Raw genomic sequence first — 8,152 nt, forward strand, 5'->3', positions numbered from 1 at the left:
ATAAAAGAACACAAACTGGAGAGAAACCCTATGAATGTAACCAATGTGGTAAATCTTTTGCATATCACAGTTGTCTTCTTAGTCATCAAAGAACATATACAGGGGAGAAATCCTACAAATGTAATCAATGTGGTAAAGCCTTTTCTTGGTACAGTCTTTTTCAAAGGCATCAAAGGACACATACTGGAGAGAAACCCTATGAATGTAATCTGTGTGGTAAAGCCTTTGCTCATCAGCATAATCTTCAATTGCATAAAAGGACACATACTGGAGAGAAGCCCTATGAATGTAATCAGTGTGGTAAAGCCTTTTCTCAGCACAGTAATCTTCAAATGCATACAAGGATACATACTGGAGAGAAACCCTATGAATGTAATCACTGTGGAAAAGCCTTTTCTCATCACAGTCATCTTCAAAGACATAAAAGGACACATACTGGAGAGAAACCCTATGAATGTAATCATTGTGGTAAAGCCTTTGCTTATTCTAATGCCCTTCATGGGCATGAACTAACACATACTGGAGAGAAACTCTACGACTGTAATCAGTGTGGTAAAACATTTTCTAGGCAAAGTACTCTTCAAATGCATAAAAGGTCACATACTGGAGAGAAACCCTATGAATGTAAGCAGTGTGGTAAAGTTTTTGCTTATTCCAGTGCACTTCATGTGCATGAACGAACACATACTGGAGAGAAACCCTATGTCTGTAATCAGTGTGGTAAAGCCTTTTCTCAGCACGGTCATCTTCAGATGCATAAAAAGACACATACTGGAGAGAAACCCTATGAATGCGATCAATGTGGAAAAGCCTTTGCATATCACAGTTATCTTCTTATTCATCATAGAACACATACGGGGGAGAAACCATATGAATGCAATCAATGTGGTAAAGCCTTTTCTCACCAGAGTATTCTTCCATTGCACAAAAGGACACATACTGGAGAGAAACCCTACAAATGCAATCAATGTGGTAAAGCCTTTTCTAGGAATAGTAGTCTTCAAATGCATAAAAGGACACATAATGGAGAGATACCATTAGTGTGATGAAGTTTTTCACAGCACAGGCATTGATTGCATCAGAAACTAACTTAGACTTGGTGATTATGGAAATTTCCAAGGCCAAGTCTGCACAAAATGAGGGAAAAGTACAAAAGGAATGATCAGGAGGGAAACTGACAATAAAAGTTTTTAAAAATTAGTTGACTAGCCAAAACCACAAGAGTGAATGTATATCCCATATGATAATAAGCATCAATTGGAGCCCACAAGCTCACATGTGAGATGTAGCCATGCTTGATTTTATACCTCCTGTATAAAAGAGAGAATAGTCGTGAATAGGAACTTTCAGGCATGAAGTCGGACTTGTCTGAATGAGCTCATAATCTGCTTCCCTGATACCTGAAAACATTCAGTTTGGATCTCTGAATGGTGGTGACTTGTTGGGAGCCATGCAGCTTGGCATGAATCTTTAGGCCAAAACTTGGCAGGCAAGCCACACAATTGATTATAAATTGCTTCCCAAGGCATGAGCACCCAGAAGGAACCACATGATGCAGACGACAATCCTTTATTACAATCACAGGCCCACTTTCCTAAGCAACATTCCCGTGACCCACCATTTACCTAGGTAACCCTCCTTCTCTCCAGCACTCATGAAATTTTTACCCTGCCCACATCTTCTTTCTGTAGTTTTCTAACATCATGCTTAAACTAACACCTTTTTCTTGGGCTCTTCCCCCCCTCTGCCTTTACCCCATACTACTGACTGTATAAGCTAGTTTGGAAAAAATAAAATTTGCCACTTGATCAGAATCGTGTCTTGTGGTCATTCTCTATTTTCACTTGTCCCCAGTCCCCTCACTGGATATCTTACTGTAGATTGTTGTTCCCGCAGGTCGGGACAATTACAAAGACTAAAGATGACATACAGATTGTAGCGAGAACCTGAGGTTGAAGTCACTCTATGGCTTAGTCCATATGATATTTACAGAGCTGTGGAGAATGGAAGAATTTTTAGGGAGGTAGCTTAGGTTTTGATTGCTGGAGCATCTAATGCCACAGAGAGTTCTTTGTAACTGAGGACAAACTGGCATATACTGTATTTTGTTTCCACTCAGCAGTGATGGGTCAGCCCCTTCAACTTCTTCCATTCTTTAATTTTTGGCAACTCAAATTGTTGTCAGTGAAAATACCCTGCAGTCCCTTCTGGGACTGTAATGTTCCTAAGTCTACACCCCAGGAATCCATGGTACCTGCCTGATTCACAGGAATAAGCTGATTCTAAGTGACCTTTATATAGCTCATTTTGAGTGACATGTAGTGAAAGAGTAGAAATCATGAAATTCTAAATTCTCTGGGAATTTCATTGTGGGAAAAGATCTATTGCTCCTGATGAGAATCTCTCTACTGTAGCAAAATTAATGAATTCTCTGAACATCTTGCTGTACAGACAGGACCCGATGTTTTGGGGAGGCTTGTAGAAATGCGAAAAATTTAATACATGTCTTAGTTATACTATTTAGCTGTGCATATCATTTTCCTTCTATCCAAAACTGTTTGGACACAAGGATATATGAATTACCTTATTTCTACATCACTTTCCCAAATATTATCAGGGAGGAATCATGGCCCTATTTTTCTATCCAAAACTGCACGTTCAATTTTGATACCATAACACACATCCAACAGAAATGGACACAGTAGACCTTATTCAAATTCAAATTGAGAATACTTTATTCAGAACCAGTTAAAAGAATTAACAAGGGAAGAAATTGGGAAGGAATAGGAAAAGTGAAATGTTACCTAAAAATGTGGCTAGAGAGTGAGCTTAGCAATTAAGAACACTGGGTATTGTATCGTACACAGGTTATATTGCTAGAAACCATGGTTGCTTACCATCTCTTGTAAGTTCAGTTACAAGGTATATGATACCTCTTCTGTACTCTGCAGGTACTGTACTGTCCAAATATGGGTAAATGCACATATATATGAAATAAAGCTTAAAAATGAAATTCTGTACAGTAATGCCATAGCCTTGAGACAGGGTCATGTCCACTTAAAATGATATTTTTTTTGGTCCTTCATGGAGCAGATGTGGCCTTCCACTGAGTGAGCTTGCTCAGAAAAAATAAAGTCTTATTCTGATGAAAGAACAACTCAGAATAGCTATTCATTTAAGAACAGCATTCACAGTGTGCATAGGTTTGTTTCTCAGTTTTTATATTTGTGTTTTATGGGTGACGATTGTAGTACTGTCTTCTCTTAAATGTATCTTTTACCACATACATTATAATCTATCTCTTAATCCATGCATTATGATAATATTTAGATAATAATGTATAATCCAAAAAAGTAGTTTTGCTATGTAAATCTCCACCAGCCTAAATGTTTAGACTTGAATTCTACTACACCTATTTAAAATTTTCAAAACATAACGTCCGCCCAAAGCAAAAGGAGACTTAAGAATGACAGTTGTTAGTATTCATTCATTTGTACCAGTCTTTCCTTGGGGTTCTGACATGATATGTCCTCAGTTGCACCTACTAAGAGGGCCACCTGCGTATATTCACTATGTTCCCTTTTTAAATGGACCTGTCCAACTCCAATCCCCCTTATCTTTCTTGGTTGCCCTCTCTGTCTGTTCCTCTCTCTTTCAGTATGTATGTCAGTCTCTGCCCCACTTTTCTCTCTCCTAATATTCCTGTCCCCTCCCTTTCCCCTTTTTAATGATCCCTTTCCCTAATAAATAAATCCCTCTGATTGAATCCTGGCACGCGGCAGTTCTCTTTCTAGCACTGCTTTCCTTACAGTAGTTTATGTGAAATGCAAAATCTTTGCCAGGATGGCTCCCCTTTTAACATTCACCAGCAATAGATACATGATGTTAATAAAACAATTTGTGTTTATTAAACATTTAATGGTTTAGCATGATTGATCCGTGAAAAGCCATATTATTTCTGGAAGAGCAGTACCTGCAGCCTTACAGAATATTTTTCCAAGACAGATTTTATGTTGCATCAGGTAGCCTTTTTCCAAGTTCATTGCCTCCCAGGACAATTGCCTTGTCCTTGTGATTAAGCCAAAACATCGTTCTTTAAAAACTCAACCACCAGTGAGTTTTCAAATTATAAATCTGTGTCATATACTCAACTGTCCTTTTCAATAACGGGAAAAATATTTGTGTGTGGAGCATGGCTTCCAACTTCAGACCAGAATAGGAGGAATAGTTTACTGTATATGTTGTAGTGGGAAACAGGGTAGATAAACATCTCCTTGGGTGACCATTATGAAATAGAAACTGATTGTGACAGAGTAACTGATTTTGTAATTTCCCAGCATGTATTGATACACCTAAGCTCAAAACCACCCAATCCCTAAGCAGCAGTCCAGCAAAATCTCAAAGGTTTTTAGACCTCAGGGACTGAACCTTTACCAATTAACATGCTGAAAAATATTTTCTATGAAGTTTTTTTGGTGGGACCCGGTGGTTTGGGTTTGGGAATCTCCCCACTTCATTATGTTTAGCAACTCTGCTCCCACCTTAGAGAAGATCTTAATACAAGTGTGAACCTTTTCCACATCTTTCTTAAAGAAGTTTACCCAAGAAAATGATGTTTCCCATTTTTCCCGTCTTTCTATGGTCCCTTTTTTTCCCAATAAGGATAATGGTAAACCATTCTCTACTGCAAGGACCAAATTGTCCCCCAAACTCCTTCTGTTCACTAAACTATGGGGAAACTGCTTCCAGAAAAAATGGGTTAGCAAACAAGTGGAAAATTTTTTTTTTTCCCTTCTCTTTTATTCCCTAAAAGGGGAGAAATTTACCCAATCAAGGGGTATAATGTTCTTCTTAATGTGGAGGTTCTGTAATCCACCTGTGGGGTTAAAAGAATAACTTAACTCAGGTCCCCTGTAAGATCACCAAGTACATTTAACTGTTGATCTTTCTCTCCAGCATCATTTATCCAGTGTTTAATGAACTCAATCATTTAGAATTCTTACCCCCAAATCTGAGGCCAGCATTCCCGAATTCCATATTCTTCCCAAGAAATCTGGGTCTATCTCTCACCACAGGACTCCAAGATTGCAGCCTGGATGTCTCAGCCTCCTGTACAGTATACTGACACCTGTGTCCCCCAGAGCGTTGTTGGTCACATAAATCTCAGTCAGAGTCTGGTTGGTTTGCAGGATGGGCAATAGGCCCCCATGTGCTTTGGCTGTGAGGCTGTCCAGCCTGCAGGGGACAAGCTGAGGTGGGTGAGGTGGTCTTTTCAGGGAGTTGAGCTGAGGATTTTTCAGGTGACAGGTTTTAAAGGAAAGTGTCATGAGCCCATCCAATGGTTGCTGAACACCTTCCTTAGTGAGTGGTGTAGCCCTAAGCAAATAGTGTCCCTGTCATGTTCATAAGCCCTGTCTATCCCTCTCTCCTGCCTAGCTATTGACAGTTCAGGGGATAAAATATGGGGTCAGTGAGGGGCAGGGGAGGAGGAGGGGAGAGGAAACTGAGAATGACCTGTAAAACAAGGTTATTTCTAATATAAATTGAAAAAGGAAAGAAATGCTCCCCGAACCTAAAACAAAAAAATGCAAAGAAAAAGAAAAGTGGTTTTAAATTTGATCCCATGGCCTATAGCACATAACTGGGAATCTGCCATATGTACCTGTACAGCACCTTGTACATTTGAGATATCTGTGCACATCAGAAACTCCTTTTCTCCCCTGGAACTTATCTTCACTGAATCACATCATTGCATTATTTGCAATACTAAGTTACAAGCATTCTAATAAAGTACTCATGAAAGACAATCCACATAACCATTTTTCTACAAGTTCCTAAACTAATTGCAACATTTGTAATACAAACATGAAAACGGAATGCATTATTCAGAACTTCTAGAAACCAAATCTATAATTTTCTAATTTGTTTTCCCACTGCAACCAAAAGCAATGCTCACATGTGAACACTGGACTGTGATACTGCAAGAATTATATCCCCCCATGGCATGGCTGCAGATTCTCCCATTCCTGAGAAGCACAGAGGACAAAGGCCATTGCCAAGGTCACTATACATACCAATGGAACTACGCTCTGTCTCATGTTCCATTTAAGTCCCAACCAAGTTGAAAGCTCACTGGGTGTTGGCGGCACACACCTTTAATAACAGCCCTTGGGAAGCCGAGGCAATAAGATCTCTGTGAGTTCATACCAGACTTGTCTACAAGGTGAGTCCCAGTACAGCCATGAATGTTTCAGAGGTAAAAATTTCTTGAAAAACAAGTAGTCAATAACTAAATAAATAAATAAATGAAATGATGGCTCAAAAGACTTGTTCTGAAAACCATATATTCACCATGCGATACCTTGTGTTTTTTCCTACAATTCAGTTCAGCAAAGCCAGAAGATAACAATGGTAAGAAACTACAAATGCCAGCCACTAGTTATCCTGACAGCAAACCTTCCCCAGAACCCCCATATCAATTGACTCAGATATCACAGTCCTTCTACTTCTGCCATTACAGCACAGTAGACAGAGCCCTAGTCTAGAAAGTTTGTATTTTAGTAGACATTCTTCCTCTCATATACAGCACATCCTGTTCCTCATCCAACACACAGGGTCCTTTGTGTTCATTTTCCATTACACACTCAATGTCCATTGCAGCAAACCCATTGCCTCAGAGCTGGGAAATCCTGTAACCAAACACAGGTAAACTGCACACAGTAACGTGGTACTGTGAAATTGAGTTCAAGAAAAACAGGCCAGGAATTAGAAAACAATGTAGTTTTGATAGGGCTTGGAGGCAGAAAAGACAATGTGAATATGATGCGTTTATAATCTCAAAAATTATTTTGAAAAGTTGAAACAGGCTTTATGACCATGTGATCCAGAGACTATAGACTTATATTAGAGCACAATAAAGATTTTTGATACCTTTTGTCTAAAGATGAACACCAAAAGACAGAAAATACCAGTCCTTGGAAGCAGATACTAGCAGTTAAGTAAAATACAATCACACGGCACGGAATTCCCAAAATAATTTCTTAAGAACATAATTGACCTGAAAAAAACAGGTCACTCTCAATGAGAGGGTCCTGAGGTGAAGGTCATAGGGGATATGAAAGATAGGACAAGTAGAAGGTAGAAAAGATAAACACTAGTTTGGATAGGTATTGCAAAGGATATGTCCCAGACTAACTAAGCTTCTAGAACAGAACAGTGTCTTGTACACTGCTTAAATGGGGTAGGAGGATGGAAGAAAAAGAGATAATTATCTGAAGTTATCAAAAATATCATATAATTGGAGAAAATCGGGAGAAGAGTCAAACAATGCCACACAAGGGAAACATTTTCCCAAGAACATTATTGACTAAAGACACAGTGGCCTTAGGCCAGACAACAATAGCTCCATATGGTGGGATGATTTGGGAATCTCGCAATTTGCCACAACCCTTCTAAAAGTCCCTGACCCCCTTAGAAAGCTCCCAAGCCCAAGTTCCAGGCTGTTACTAAGTCCTTCCAGCCTGAGGGCTCAAATGAGAGCTTTGTGTAATGAGATAAGTTCTAAACACAACTCCATTTAATTTCAAATAATTGTCAAATACTGTTATATTGCATACCTGCCAAAACTATTTATTTCTCAAGAAAAAAATAGATTTTATGACACCATGATTTATGATTTGTTGTGACCCTGTAATGCCTCCTTGAGCAACTTGTCAGATGCCTGCTATTTGATATGGGAAGGGCCTAATGGCTTGTTTTAAATCAGGAAGGGTTTCTTTGTAATGGTTTGGACAAATTCCTGCACAATCCTAGTGAAAAAAATGTGTATCCTTGCATTCAAACAAGGCTGGTTAGCATACACTTATTTTTGGGTGTTTCAGAGGCATTCCTCCCTCAGCTCAATTATATTTTGGGGGACATACTATATCCTAAACATTGGTAAATACTTTATATCACCAATTCTTCTCTCCTACATTATGGCATAATAGGGGACTGCTGAAGATCACGTGAGATACCCCTAGACAACCTGCACAAAATTAATGATAGATGTATATTACATGTAAATGTTAAATGCAGAATGTTGAATGTCAACGAGGTACTAGAAAAAGTTGGTCTCTCTAAGTAAGGCAAGCTGCTTTCCATATATACTTTC

The 8,152-nt window shown here is 39.0% G+C and overlaps 1 pseudogene; it reads right to left on the bottom strand.

The window, feature by feature from the left end:
• Positions 1 to 984: 984 nt before the first annotated feature.
• Positions 985 to 8,152, bottom strand: part of LOC113838759 — an 11,777-nt pseudogene continuing 4,609 nt past the window's right edge.

The sequence above is a fragment of the Cricetulus griseus genome, unplaced genomic scaffold (assembly GCF_003668045.3).
Source record: "Cricetulus griseus strain 17A/GY unplaced genomic scaffold, alternate assembly CriGri-PICRH-1.0 unplaced_scaffold_1, whole genome shotgun sequence".
Classification (NCBI taxonomy): domain Eukaryota; kingdom Metazoa; phylum Chordata; class Mammalia; order Rodentia; family Cricetidae; genus Cricetulus; species Cricetulus griseus.